The 16415-nt window shown below is 34.7% G+C and overlaps 1 long non-coding RNA gene across 2 annotated transcripts in view; it reads right to left on the bottom strand.

Moving 5' to 3' along the window:
* LOC111086806 overlaps positions 1 to 16415 on the bottom strand; it is an 87024-nt gene that overhangs the window by 32744 nt on the left and 37865 nt on the right. For both annotated transcript variants that reach the window (XR_002611521.1, XR_002611520.1), the window contains exon 2: positions 13711 to 13860. This is a non-coding gene — a long non-coding RNA (uncharacterized LOC111086806). The remainder of the gene's footprint in view (positions 1 to 13710; positions 13861 to 16415) is intronic.

Raw genomic sequence — 16415 nt, 5'->3', positions numbered from 1 at the left:
TGTCTTTAATAGTGTTATCACTTACACTTTGTCTCTGATTTTGTAAGTTTTGTCCTGTCTTTAATAGTGTTATCACTTACACTTTGTCTCTGATTTTGTAAGTTTTGTCCTGTTTTTAACAGTGTTATCTCTTACACTTTGTCTCTGATTTTGTAAGTTTGTCCTGTCTTTGATGATGTTATCTCTTGTCTCTTGAATCTCACTTTGTTCTAAAACTATATTCTATTTTTGATTTCAGTTTTACGGGTTGAGGGAACCCAAGTACATCATTACCATTCATCTTATCAGGAGTTCTAAACTAGGTATAGTCGCTATATCTGAGCCTTTGGGTTCTCTAACCTAGCTACTCATGTGTCGCACAAGGTATCTGTTCAGGTTAAAAACACCATTAAACCAGTCAAATCTGATTAGTATAGTCGCTATGTCTGAGCCTTTGGGTTCTCTAACCTAGCTACTCATGTGTCGCACAAGGTATCTGTTCAGGTTAAAAACACCATTAAACCAGACAAATCTGATTAGTATAGCCTTCTCTCAAGATCTATACTTCAGGCGATGTCATATGATATAAGTATCACGCATGGGCGTTATTTCAAAAATTCACTGATGGCCATTTTCCTTATCTTTAATAAGTTTAATTTCTGTTAGACAAGTTTTGGTTTACACATGTTCAACGCTATAAAGACTCAGACAAGAAATTATTTGGTATTATTAACTAGTCGTAAGACTGACAAGTTGTAGAAGGTAAATACGTCACTACAAATTGACAACCCCAACAACTTGACTGGATGTCGTATTTCTATTCTGGTGGGGCACGTGTATTATATATATAAACTTAAAAATAGAATAGTTGTTAGTACCAATTACCTGTCTGTTGCGATAGAAACGTCTTCAAACGTGTTTCTTGAGGCTATGTAAGCATATCTTGCACTTAAATCACCAAATTAACAACTACCTGTGACTTTGTTATTCCCTGAAGCTACGTAATATTCAAAGCTTAGAAACATATAACAATACCTGTAGCTTATTTAACTCGAAAGATTTTCAAAAATTAGAAGCATACCTAAACTGAAGCTTTCTTTAAGATTTTTATTACGTTTTTGAGAACTTGTAATTTTGCCGACAGAAAATCGCTGTGTTGAATAGTGATTTTAAGTAATGGTAAAGTAAAAACTGAACACCAAACTAGTTTCATCAATAATAAATGTAAAAAAAAAGGCAGAAGTGGATAATTTCAAATTTATGACATAAATGCATTTGGTGAAGACAAAAATGTCCCAATATTGCAGGGTCTTAAGTGTAATTATACGATAATAAAATGGCAACGTAATCTATCGATGCTTGGGGATTTTTCAAGTATTTCATTCACTCTAGAACGGATGAAATATTTCCAAAGACATTATAAACAACCATAAAACAAAAAAGAGAAATGATACTTGCAAAGCAGATTATATGTGTATAACTTTAAATAACGAAACGAAACTATATCGTGAATTAGGTATGATATGCAATTCCAACAAGAGAGAGAATATATATACAAAAGAACAATTTCAATAACTTTAGGTAAACGACAAGAGCACTTGCATACAAAATAAATTGCTTAGGTAGGCTTACACATGGGTTTTAAAGTTTGTAGATGTTTGAGAAAACTTCGATGATGAGACAGTTTGGAGTTTTACATTTGCACTGGGAACTCTTCTTTTCCCGGTGGTCGAAATTAAAGTTATCTAAAATAAAGCGAAGAAATAACCTTTATCGTTACGACAGAGAACTGTTTCGTGACTTTGGATGTTCGTAAGATGCTGATATTAAATGTTATCTTTTATAAAGAATAAAGTATCGCAAACTGTTCTGCATCACCTGCCCGTTTCTTTACTTTAGCTTCTTTTATCTTCCCGCGGTTACATCAAAAGCTGTTTTAACTCTATTGCAGGTTGACAGTAGTGATATAATGTGGCCGTTTCTTGCTTCTGTCATCTTCCCTCAGTTACATCAAAAGCTGTTTTAACGCTATTGCAGGTTGGCAATAGTGATATAGTGTGGCCGTTTCTTGTTTCTGTCATCTTCCCTCAGTTACATCAAAAGCTGTTTTAACGCTATTGCAGGTTGACAGTAGTGATATAATGTGGCCGTTTCTTGTTTCTGTCATCTTCCCTCAGTTACATCAAAAGCTGTTTTAACTCTATTGCAGGTTGACAGTAGTGATATAATGTGACCGTTTCTTGCTTCTGTCATCTTCCCTCAGTTACATCAAAAGCTGTTTTAACGCTATTGCAGGTTGACAATAGTGATATAATGTGGTCGTATCTTGCTTCTGTCATCTTTCCTCAGGTACATCAAAAGCTGTTTTGACGTTATTGCAGGTTGACAGTAGTGATATAATATGACCGAAGTTGGAATGAGGGTGTTTGTTTGTTTGTAATTAAGCACAAAGCTACACAATGGGCTATCTGTGCTCTGCCTACCACGGGTATCGAAATCCAGTTTCTAGCGCTATAAGTCCAGAATAAGGATGAAACCAGTGGGTTCTGTTCTGTGTTTACTAGTCATTAACATACTCTTTTTAAATACTTGCCTTTATATTTTGTAGTTATGAAAAAGCTACTAAGGCTGTCTACCGCCGTCTTCCCTAATTTTAAACTACTGACCAGAGGGAAGGCAACCAGTCAGCAGTACCATTTGGAACTACTGACCAGAGGGAAGGCAACCAGTCAGCAGTACCATATCAAACACCATACACGCTAAGGGATTGATTGCCACTCTTATAACGCAACCACAGCTTAAAGTTTGGGGAATATTTTCGAATCCGTCTCGATAGCTCCGAAATCCATAGCTCTATATACCAAAGAGCTAATCAGCGACAAACTATTGTTTAAAAATACACGTAGTGGAGTACTGGCTTCCAATCCCAACTGAATCCTCGTCACTTCGTACTGTGTTTATTGTTGTTGTTATTGTCTTTTGACAATCATAGTTGCACAGTATCTTGTTAGCCAATACGTGAGGAGCCGATAGTTAGAATGTTCTTGCACTAAACAGAATATCATGCACAATCACAATATTGGGTATTATGGCTTTTTTATGTTTCCATGTTCTTATCTAAAAACACAGGTAGAGATTTTACGTTTACATAATAGTTTCGGAGTGTTCTAAACTTTAGTTAAAAAATCGTGCTTTCAACGACGGCTTTCTTAAAGATTGGGTAATATTTGTTGTCGCAAAAACAGATGTAAGATTGCTTGTTTATTTCGAATATTCTCGCAAAAATAAACAATGCTTGTCTGCGCTAGCTGTTCCCAGTTTTGAACTGATAAACTGGAATCACTGGAGAGATTAGGGCAGTTAATCAAAAGAACCCACTGTCAACTCTTGGACTACTCTAATCGAATAGTTGAATTTGATAGCAAGTCCATAGCCCCAAAGTGTGGAACGCTGTTTTGTGACAAGACGCGAACCATGTACTCTGAGCTTCACATTCCGGCTCACCAACCACGTGGTCACGCCCGAACCACAGTTTTCAGACATTTTCAACCAATAATAGTTCCAAACTTTTTATTCGACGATCACCTATTGTTTTTTCTTTCTGTTTTTACGGACCGCAATAAGATCTATTCATTGTTCTGTCACTTTCTTTTCTTTTTGCGATAACAATAATTACCCCATGGATCACCTGTTTTCTGTTTTATGGATCACAATGGGATCTATACATTGTGCTGTCGCTTTTTTCATTTTGCGCCAACAAAAATTACCAAATCTTTAGAAAAGCCGTCGTTAAAAGCATGAATTTTCAACAAAACTTGAAAGGAGCCCGAGAACCACCAGTGGGCCGCGAGAACAGCTGCCCTCGACAAATATATATAGAAAAAATAATTATTGAGGTTAAAATCATGGTTCCTATCTCGTTAACGTCAAAATAAAAATAAAAATCGGGCTCCGCACTTTGGGGTCGTGGTTGAATTATAAGAATTACAGCCAAACCCCATTATTCGGTCTGACAAAAGTAGCTCTAGATTTGGCGGTGGGTGATGAAGACTAGATGCCTTCGCTCTAGTCTATCACTTCAAAATTAGGGACGATGAGCGAGTAGCTTTACGTGAAATTTGACAAACAAATAAGTATATATCTAATAAACAAATAAATAATATCTAAATATAAACAAGGTATTAAAAGCAAACAAACTCAAAGCTGGTCTATTTTGTAAAATCACCTTAGTGGCTTTCTGTTGGAGTTCAACAGCCCTTGTAAACAGATGACCTTGTTCAGCAGAACGCTATTAACATAATAACTCCCTTCGTGGAAAGACTAACAAGCAACTTCCTCTGATTGGTTAGTTGCCGACGCAGCTTACTTCACGAAAAGTTACATTGGATGAAAGTTGACATAGTCTGCTAGTAATTAACATTGCAAGTATGAGGTCAACAATCTGTCTTTCATTGCATGTCGCGCTGTGCAACATTAAAGCTATCATTCTCTCATTTTCAAATAGCTCCTTCTGGATGTAAGAGGACCGATCCTTCTCACATAAATATGGATAAATTCATGATAAATTCCAGTAATTCCTAAGCGTAAATAATAAATCGACACTTTCAAAAAACAACAACAAAAACTAAATAAAATCTTTACCTAAACTAATATAAATAAGGACACCGTGCTTTTTTTTTGCATGAAAAAAAAAAAAAAGACAGAAGGTGGATTAAGCTTTTAATAAAGACTAGTTTTTCGGTGGATTACAACACTAAAATCTGGGATTCGATTCCCCACGGAGGACAGAGCACATATTATTTAGCTTGCAAAGCTAGAAAGAAAAAAAATGTTTTTCCAAAGAACAACTGTAACACCTGGTCATCTCAGAAACTGTTCGGCTTACAATTTCTTTGAAATGTAGTAAAATATTCTTGTCTAAGGTTTAACTGTATCTTGTTTCGTTCTGTTCTTTCTAGTTAGAAAATACGATAATAGTACCCCTATAGCACCATCTTTAAATAAAAGAATGAAAAAATAGTTTTAAAATAAAAACTTCAAACCTTTCAGTGCTTATTTCTGACTGATTTATACAAATATTTTTTTTGCCGACCTTTCATTTTTTTCCCGATTAATTTACTTTTTTAGATAAAAAAAGAACAAAATGAATGCGAAACACATTTCTAATAATAAGAAACAAAGAGGTTTGTTTGTTGTTCCGAATTTTCGCGCAAAGCTACTCAAGGACTATCTACGCATAGAAGTCCATAATTTTGAACTGATGGACTAGAGAGAAATCAGCTAGTCAATTACACCAACCGTCAACTCAGGGAATAATCTTCTCTGACCAAAAGGTGGGATTCAGCCGTTAAGCAAATAAAACACTCACGGTTCCAAAATGCGGAGAGCCTTTTAATAGCAATGGGACGCGAACCACATATCCACAGTATAGGCATACTAACTTTTACGCCAAGCCCGTCCAAACGACAGAGTGTGCATTATGTGAGCGAAATGTTAGATCATATTATTTTAAAATTAGGCACACACACAGTTACGTTAGAAGCATTAAACAACATGTAGTGTAAAACAGCTTTTATAAATAATGATCAAGCGAGTTTTTAAAGATAGGCTGACAACATCGTTTCAGTTTTCAAAAGGTGTTATTTAAAAACAAACAAAAACTTGTATGGTTATGCACATTAAACTTTTACCTTAACAGCCTTAAGTTTACGAACTTTAACACTTTTAATATAACAATCAATATCAGTTATGATCTCAAACTACCAATAAAATGTTGATAGACTATATGTGAGAATGGCCAAGAGTACTTAATAGGCATAATACAAATATACACGCTAATGAATCAACATTGAAAGTGAGTTTTACTTTAAAAATGATTGTCACTCACTTTCATTTGTTTCTCTACTCAACAAGCCCAAAAACCGAGGCAAGAAACCATCGCTAAGATACCAAACCAGAAAGTGACCAATCCACCAAACTGTTCATCTTTCTTCTTGTTGTTTCAGTCGAGATAACTCTACAACTACTGTCAGTTTAAATCTAAATTCACTCTAAGTGTTTCTGGGCAGTGCACGATGTCATCGCTTAGTCGTAATAACTAGTAGTAGTTTTAAAAAATCACAATTCTAGTGTAAACGATGTTATCATTACCCCCTTGAAGTTAGCTTTCTTACAAAAATATGGCGTTCCTTTAAAGTACAGGGTGAAACAGGAATCATCAGCTCTATATTATGTATGAAATGAAAGCGTAAAAAACGTCAATATACGTAATATTAAATTTTATTACATACATTCTATTTTAATTTAATGTTACAGTGAAAAATGCTTATTTGACTTTAAAATAAATGCAGTTGGAAGTTGTATAATATCATGGTTATGTCAGGGTAGGCATCAATGTAGTGTAACTAAGACCCTAGGGCTTACGTACAAGGAAAACCAAGTTGAGTCAAAACATGTCTTGATTATTATGGACTCTCGCTACGAGGTCGGTCGATTTGGTTTGGTTTGAATTTCGCGCAAAGCTCCACGAGGGATATCTGCGCTAGCTGTCCCTAATTTAGCAGTGGAAGTCTAGAAGAAACGCAGCTACTCAACACCACCCACTCTTGGGCTACTCTTTTACCAACAAATAGTGGGATTGACCGTCACGTTATAACGCCCCCACGGCTGAAATGGCGAGCATAAACAAAATTCACAACTTTAAATTCCACCAAAGATCAATTTTTGATCATCTGGTAATCTTTATTTGGGTTGGGCGTGATCTAGTCGTTATCGTGCCTGGACTCCACACGTGGATGAGTGACGATAAAACCCAACTATTTCATTAGACAAGTGTAACCCAAGAGTTGGCGGTGAGTGCTGTTTACTAGCTACCTTAATTTCTCTAGTGAATCTAGTTTATCAGTTCAAAATGAGAAACTGGTATGTGCAAATAACCCTTGTGCAGCTTTGCACAAAATTCCGAAAAAAAAAAAATCTGATCAACTACCGTTAGAATCTAAGCCGGTTTCTCTCACTCTTTATTACATATGAGTTAAATTCGAACACGTTTTTTTTTTTAGAAACATTTTACACACGCGTGAAGAACAATTATTACAGCAGAGACAAAAATAAAACTTAATAAAGACCACTTAAGTAGAAATTTATTGTGCAGTGCCAACAATTATTGAAATTAAGATTGATATTGTATATGGAGATTGTAACAAATATTGCAATTCATTTATCGACAGGAGAATTGCAAGGTTTACGAGAGATTAAAAATGAACAAAGAAATACTTTTTTTTTTTTACATTATTGATAGTGCCCCCTCACCGTGGCTCAACGGTAAGACCGAGGGCTTACATCACTAAAAACCGGGTTACAATACTCGTGGTGGGCACAACATAGATAGCCCATTGTCTAGCTTTGCCCTTAAGAACAAACAAACAAACAAAAATGTTATTATTTAAGACATAGAAACTCACGTTTAAAAAAAGTTCTGAAGAAAAACAAAAGTAAACAAAAAAAAACGTATGTCTAAAATGTATCTGTAAGACATACGACCTTCTGTGTATTGTACGTTTTAAGAAAATAGTACAATAATTAAAAAATAGAATCATGACTTTCAGATCTATCAGCTAAGGAACTGAAAGGTGTCTTCTGTAATTATGTTAACTTTAATCAGATTTATCCTGGAAAATAAAGTTAGTCAAACAAAACACAATAATGTGTTGATTATATAATTTTGCACCCCCCCCTCACCCCCGATAAAAAGAAAAAGACATGCACACAACAAGTGACCTTACAATGCAAACTTCTTGGCTTTACAGAGAAAATTCCCGCACAAATAAATATTGAAATATCGTTAGAATATGTTCACTTATATTTCTTATCTCAGATTATTTTCTTATGTTTCCTGTTTACACTTTAACTCAAATAGTATTTAAATTAGAGATTAATTCCAAGAAAAACCAAACTGAAAGCCGTTCGACCAGACTGAGTGGGGTCGAGGAATCAAGGACACTGTTCACACATGTCTTTCTTAACTATCCAATGAAATATTTAGCATGGTTTAACCTTGATTCAGTTATAACTCTTTAATTAAAGGCAGTCTTATTTTCTTAACTAAGTTAAAAACAATGTCAAAAGAATCCTGTTGACAGAGGTTCCAAAGCACAAACTTAATTGTAAACATAAATACAATAATTTCAACTTTGGAGTCACGACTAACCCGGAAGGTTGAGTACATCATATCAAAACGGGTTGGTTTGTTTCGTTTTAAATTTAGCGCAAAGCTACACGAGGTCTATCTGAGCCAGCCGTCCCTAATTTAGCAGTGAAAGACTAGAGCAACAGGCAGATAGTCATCATCACCCACCGCTAACTCTTGGTCTACTCTTTTACCAGCAAATAGTGGGATTGAACGTCACATTATAACTTCCCCAAGGCTGAAAGGGCGAGCATATTTGGTGGTACTGGTATTCGATAGAATGGAATGTATCAGAACTACATTTCGACATTGTTTAGTGTTTCGTAGGTTGTGCGATTCCCCCAAAATTGATCGTTTTGGGGCAGGGTGTGTATATATATATATACATATATAAGCCATAAACATATATAAGCCACTTCTGCAAATTATTCATATACTCAGATCATAAAGATGTGCTCAAATCGGGGATTTAAAGTTCCCATGATGTAGATATCTATTATACTTAATGGCGTTTGAAACAAAGTAATATGGGTCAACTAGGGTCCAAGGCCCACCCAGAAAGAGACTTGCAACAAGTCGTACCCCAGCCAGTAAGCAAAATGCGAATCCTTGAACACAAAGATCAGTAGCAAAGGCCCTCCACGTAATACAGGTAATCGTAGCAACATAATCAAAAATGATCTCCATCTGGAAAAGTTACACAAATCACATGTACACAAAGGAGAACGAAACGAGTATTAGTGCTATTCCATAAAAAGAATAGTGAACGGCTACTCTTTTACCAACGAATAGTGGGATTGATCGTCACTTTATAACGCCCCCACGGCTGAAAGGGCGAGCATGTTTGGTGGGACGGGTATTCGAAACCGCAACCCTTAGACTGCGAGTCGAGTGCCCTAGCCACCTAGCTAGCCTTGATATATACATATATATTATGTATATGGAAAAAAATATCAATTTACTCTTTAAAAAGAATTGATAATTTGATTGGTTTGTTGGAGCAAATATAAAAGCCGTAGAATACCCTGTCCTATCGTAGGTACTCTTTTGAACCATTGCTGTGAATTTTGCTTAAAGCTATTCACATTTCCTGTTCTTCCATTTTGGGCATGCTGAGCAGTGCTGTCACCTGGCGGATTTACTCTAATGATGCTCACCAAAAGATTTCGTTTCAAAACCGGTTGATTAATACTGTAGCACCTGTGTAATTTTTTTCTATTCTTACCAACACAACTGATATAAATATAACTAAACTATGAATTACTGCACCAGCATAACCCTCTAATAAAAGTAGCGAAACGCACTGAGTCAGTCATGTCGGGATAATAAGGCTGAAACCATGGTATACAAGTTTGTGTTTTATCAGAAAGTGAGTTAAACGTAGCTATCAAATTGATTAAAGTGATACAACAGTCGTGTATAAAGTTATGGCAAACTCAATAACCATACTTTAAGTTACAGTGTTTTATATTAATACAAGTAAATTAATATAATTCAGAGATAATGCTACCTAGTGTTGGTTATCATATAAGACTTATAAAATAATAGATTATCAATATTTACCTTTATTGAGAATATACAACTTTATTTCTTTATATGTTTTTCAGGACTTCGTTAATTCTGCACCTATAGAAGCACTAAAAAAGTGGGATTTTTTTATTTTTTTTAGTTGTGGATCGAAGGTTTCAAGGTTCGAGACGTGACTCCCGTAGACGCCCCGCATTTGCAGCTTCGAATTGCTATGAAAATAACAGTCAATTCTCGCTAACTGGTTAAGAGTATTCGCGTAGGTAGCGGAACTGTTGACCGGGTGCCCTTCCTCTGGTCAGCAGGTCTATATTAGAATTACGTATGCGAATTAAAGGGATTCTTACCTGATCATTTAGCCTTTGTGTTCGCATAAGTTGCCGTTCGATTTGAAAATACCAATAATATAAAAATCGTTGTATAGTCGGTTTAACACGAGACCTTGTATCGTGGTAATTTGGATGGTCCCATCTTGTGCTCGAGCTTGAAATATACTGCTTTTTGTAACCTTTTAATTGAAAACTATAACCTGAAATTCAAAATTGATTTATAGAATCTGAAGTCATCAAGATCGTCAAGCAAAGTAGTCATTCCTTTGTGAACCTTTCTTCGAATACGATTAAATTACAACTAGGCTTTTCATCTTTGAAAGAAAAGATTATTTTTTTTAAAAAACAATCTTCCTTTTCCTAAAATCATCTTAATCCTCAAATTACTCACCCGGTTTTATGCAGTTCACTTTGGAACTGACCAAAACAATTGTGTGAAATCCCCCATATTCTGTGTAAAATATATAGGGAACCCCTGCAATAACGTGCGGGATTAACTGAAATGTGAATGTTATTTTTGTAAACACTTTGTATGTGTTAAAACTGTTGTATTATTAAGAATACTCTAACTAATAAGTTGTTGGACCAACGAGCAAGTTGGTGTCTGAATAGTTGAGGAAAATGTGTTTTAAAAGCCGTCATGAGGTCATGAATAACATAACATGGATAAATCTAAAACTAACAAGTGTTAGTTAGTGTTAATGATTTATGGATTCAAGGAAACTTAATTGTGAACCGAAAGAACAGAGATTACTTAAGATGAAATGCTCTTTTATTTGTAATTCCAAAAAACTGTAATTTATGTTTTAAAATGTTCTATTTCAAGAAAAGTGTGTGTTGGAAAAATAATGTTTTGAAATTAAGAGTTAATTTACATAGGTATCATGTTAGAAATCCGGAAAATAGTTCCCTCGAAATGAGTAGACATTTTTATTTCTGCAATTCTAATTATCTTAGGGGATTGAACAAACCTTTTCCTCTTTAGAATTTGTAATGAAAAGGGAAAAAACAGATTAATTATTGAAAATAGTTTATTGACCATTTTGACACTTCTCAAAATTTTTATTGAAAGTCGTTAGGAGGCGAACGTTTACAAAATAGGAGTCCAGAGATTTTGGCGCGTATTTTAGATGTACTTTCAGTATACCAAATAAACTTTAAGGTTACTGAGGACAAAGCAAATAAATAATTAAAAAAAATACACCTATGTTCTATGGAATATAAGTGTAATTTTATTGTTAAAGTTAGAAATATTTTAATTTTGATTAAGGTTCCTTTTAATCAATTAGGTTTAGATAATAATATAATTTATTTTATAACTTGTGCCTTTAAAAAATAGTTTATACTTTTTATTTAAATTATAAACTTTAAACGTATATCTTATTTAAAATATATTTCACCTAAATGTAAGTTTTAAAACCGAAATTACTCTCCTACAACCTACAGGGACTACAAATATGGGCAGCCTGCCAACTTAAACCAAAATGGTAGAGGAGTAATATCGATTTAAAGATTCACATTATCACGCTATGGCACGGCTAAAGTATTTGCAGTAAAATCAAGTCACGAGCAGCTTCTGTGTCTAAATTAGACAGTTCAAGAGCTTCTTGTTGGTATACGTTGCACTTATTTTATTACATTAATTCAGGATGTTATCTCTGATTTTTATATAAGAAAATACCTCAAGAATAACTAAGTTTTCTTCTCTGTGATTTTAGAAGATTTGTGAAATTGGAATTTTGTTTGTTTGGGAATTAAGCACAAGCTACACAATGGGCTATCTGGGATCTGCCCACCACGGGTATCGAAACTCGGTTTCTAGCGTTGTAAGTCCACAGACATTCCGCTGTGCCACTGGGGGCGCGAACTTTGAAATTAACATTAACTTCCGGCCAGAGCAAGCTACTTACTTAAATTGAAACCGAAAACTAACCAGATAATGATTTTATTTAATTGAATATAATTTTCTTACGTTCTTGTTTATAAATATTGGAACGTATTATTTCGTCAGTTGTATAAGTAACTTCGCTGTTAACGATATTTTTGGCTGTAAACCCAATAATATCTCACGCAGTTCGACCAGTTTAGGAGATTTAAATTAGTTACTCCTAAATACACATACGAAGCTTACAATGCAAAACAATGTCAAAAGTAATAAAACTAGATATATTAAACATTAACTAATACTGTTACTGAAAGTAACAATAAAGGAATGATGGGGTAAATCTCATTTACGGAACACACAAATACAAGTTGTCAGAGACTCAATGTTCGTTGAACACAATAAGATAAGTATCACCGTATAAGAGCAAAACTTTACAATCCTCTCTAAAAATGTCTTGTGACCAATGAAAATCCATTAAATGGCTCCGACAGTGTAAGATATTCAATATACACAATTTGAAATAGTCATGTTCTCTTAATGAATTCGTAATTTATTATTTGAGTTTTGTTTTGTAATTACTTTATTAACTTTAAAAGATGTTTTTTTCGTTATAACTACACTCATGAAGATTATTTTGTCATGTATGTTTAGTGTATGGCCTTAAGACTAAACTAACCCAAAATTTTCCTAAGGTGGCTGTCCCAAGCGAGATATTATTGGGATTACAGCCGAAAATGTTAACAGCGAGGATCCCCAACTGATGATTATTTACAATCTATTTATGATAGGTTTTAGTCTTCTGGTGCGTTATTTTATATTATACAGGGTGTTCTTAATTAATTGATTTTAAAATTATATTAGTTCTAATCAATATATCCAGTTTACTTTCGAAGAGTTGTTCTTAAAACTATTAATCACTATTTAAAACCGCCATATCCAATACTATTTAGTTCTGTCATATATAACAACATTCAGTGGTATATTACAATATGATTTAAAAACCGCCATATCCAAAACTATTTAATTCTGTCATATATAACAACATTCAATGTTATACTACAATATGATTTAAAAACACCCATATCCAATACTATTTAATTCTGTCATATATAACAACATTCAGTGGTATATTACAATATGATTTAAAAACACCCATATCCAATACTATTTAATTCTGTCATATATAACAACATTCAATGTTATATTACAATATGATTTAAAAACACCCATATCCAATACTATTTAATTCTGTCATCTATAACAAAATTCAATGTTATACTACGATATGATTTAAACACAGCCATATTCGGTCACATTTGAAACAGTCATATAACCCAAAGATTTAAAACCTCCATACACAACCCCTTTCAAAACTATTATACCACAATATGATGCCCTCCAGTGGGACAGCGGTAAGTCTACGGACTTGTAATGCTAAAATCCAGGGTTTGATTCCCCGCGGTGGACACACCAAATAGCCCAACATAGCTTTAATCTAAAAACAAGCGAAAATATAATTCAAAACAGCCAAATTCGGTCATCACATTCGAAACAGTTATACACCCTACAATTTATAACAACATCATTTACATCTGCCGTACACAGCACTTTTTAAAAGATCAGAATATACAAGTACATGTAATATGACCAGAGTTTATTTGATTTACAAAAATCACAGCATACAAGAGACTCCTCGTCTTCCATGAAAGATTACATCATCCAGAGGCTAGTGTATACCGCGATTAATCCGGATTAAAGAGCTTAACCACGAGATACCTGGATAAATTTGTTTGAAATCCTACCTGTTTCAGTAGAAACTTGTTTCTCGACGTGACTTAATATAAGCGTCGAAATAGGGCGGAGACATCACTTGTACCGTATCTTCCAACACAACGGGTAGCACTCACTTCGACCCCTATAATTGTTTTTTTTTTCAAGTTGACTGGTGTTGTCTAAAATAATGAGTCAATACAAAACTTAAAAGTCGAAAAGACACGATCAAGACATTAAGTTAAACAAAAAGATCGTGTAAGTTAACTGAACTACTTAACTCACACATAAATTACGCCTTTTTTCTGTCATCTATCTTATTTTGGTTCATACTGCATCAAAAAATGGTCCTAAGCTGCTAATCTAATTGTGAACATTTCTCGAGAGAACATATCAGCTTGTTTGTTTCTTATCAGTCTTCGACGAAAACTTTGGTAAAGGTATATATCATATTTACTAGTTAGTAATCACTATGACTATTTATAAAACAAATACTAAATAATTAATTTTAGGTGATTATATAGGCTAGTAACCATGACAATGAACGCTATACAGAGGTGTAGGAGACAAATTAAAAGTGTGTGTATGTGGGAGGTGGGAGGCAAGTTTTATTTGATCAAGCAAAGCAAGGAAATGTGCGCCACAGGCACACCCATTACGGCCGGGGTGTCCAGGGCTCGCCTTAGATTATGTTTTGCATTCTCCTGTTTTTTCCGAAATTAATTTCCCTAACTTTGGTGCATTTTTACTGGTCACTGTGGTGCATTTTTACTGGTCACTGCTTATCCGATCGTCACAATCATACCGCAATTACTTTCCTGATATTTATAAATCTGAAAGATTCACAGAAAAACGTCCAGCTTTCGTTACTAACTAATCTCGATCTATGTTCTTCAATGTATTCATGTGAAGATTTATATTACATTGTAATATAAAAATTATCTGAAACATGCCCTGAAAACAAAGGGTCCAACTTGATTATTTAGTGAGAATTAATTGTATTATAAATTGTTTGAATCATGCCCTGAAAATAAAGGGTCCAACTTGATTATTTAGTGAGAATTTATTGTACTATAACTTGTTTGAAACATGCCCTGAAAATAAAGGGTCCAACTTGATTATTTAGTGAGAATTAATTGTACTATAAATTGTTTGAAACATGCCCTGAAAATAAAGGGTCCAACTTGATTATTTGGTGAGAATTAATTGTACTATAAAGTCATAGTTCTTAGAGATAATTCTGATATCTTTGTATCAGTGTTTGAGTTTGAGTGATGGTCATTGAAATATCAAATCTTAAAAGGCGATGATAAATCGCACACTGCGTTAAACTAACCCTACCAAACGTTCTGCGTCAAACTAACCCTACCAAACGTTGTCTCAAGGTTTGATTTAGAAAGTGATATTCGATACTAACCAGAAAAGTGATATGACTAGATGAAAAAAGGCTAGCAAAGAGCACCCATTGTCAACTCTTAGGCTGCTCTTGTATGGCAGAATAATGGGATTTGACTTTTAGTCTTTTATGAACACATGTGGTCCCCTAAGTGCTGAGTGCCGCGTTCCTAGGGCAACGAAAAGCAAACCATGAATCATTGGATTTACAGTCCAGACAAGCTATTATTAGGCAAACGCCCAGTCTATACTATATAACTAACTACTCATATTTACATTAATCGTGAATATGTCATATTATGTAAAGTTTACACTAATTACCAGTGTGTCTGAGAAATACTCAAAACATCTTTACCAATAATGTGTGTACAAAATGTTCGTTTTGTGCTTATTTCTGAAATAGGACATCAATTAAGTGTCTCATGTGGGAAATTGTGGATCTTAAGAAAGAGAAAACTGTGTGTGTTACGGTGATAAATGTTTACTACGAAGAGTGGGGAATGGTGATGTGTTTATGCATAAAGATAAGATTGTAAAGTCAGCCGTAGTGGCTTTCGTCACTGGACACACTGTGGAACTCTCTTTAGAAATGAGCTCACACGATAGATTAACCCAAGTTCAGCCTGACTATTGCTAAGGAAAGGAAGACTTTTTTAAAAACTTTCCTGCCAGCAAGGTACGAACGGATGTCCGCCGTTTCCTTATCGTTTATCCACAAGAAGAGGCGGAGTTTTGTCTAAAGGATTGAAAGGAACTGAACACATGAAGCAGAGGCAAAAACGTGTGTGCCTGCGGCGGCCTTTGTCTGCTAACGAAGAGGCATCGCAGTATCGGTGAATGAAGCCGCATCAAGATTGGGACTGTGGCATGGAGATAATGAAGCAGGGGAAAAAAACATAAGGTAAATGCATATCTAAAACTAGAGTGAAACGACAACTTCCTGCCCTTTGACCTTTACCACACCCAATCGCTTACGTTGAGTGTCCGAACCGCCGTTTCACCCTAGCTTGGTCACAGCCCATGTTCCTAGAAAGAGGGGGTAACCAGTGCTACATTTTAATCAAAACGTGATACATTTTTTCTCTATCTCTAACGTTCAACTTACAATGCACAAACTAGTACGATTTAATATTGACGTCTTATCCGAAGTTGAAGGATGTTATTTATTTATTAAGTCGAAGCGTCACCTCCACTAACATCTATCTGGTACACGTCGTATTTTAAACTTCAATCTCTATATGTAGGTTCTTTAAAAAGAGAAACCTGCGAATTATCTGCATTCATCTCAGAACTAACTCGATTTATTAGACTTTTTGTGCGCGAAGTGTTTGCTGAAGTAAAT

The sequence above is a fragment of the Limulus polyphemus genome, unplaced genomic scaffold, assembly GCF_000517525.1.
Source record: "Limulus polyphemus unplaced genomic scaffold, Limulus_polyphemus-2.1.2 Scaffold1447, whole genome shotgun sequence".
Lineage (NCBI taxonomy): Eukaryota > Metazoa > Arthropoda > Merostomata > Xiphosura > Limulidae > Limulus > Limulus polyphemus.
This window is presented reverse-complemented; position numbering and strand designations above follow the sequence as displayed.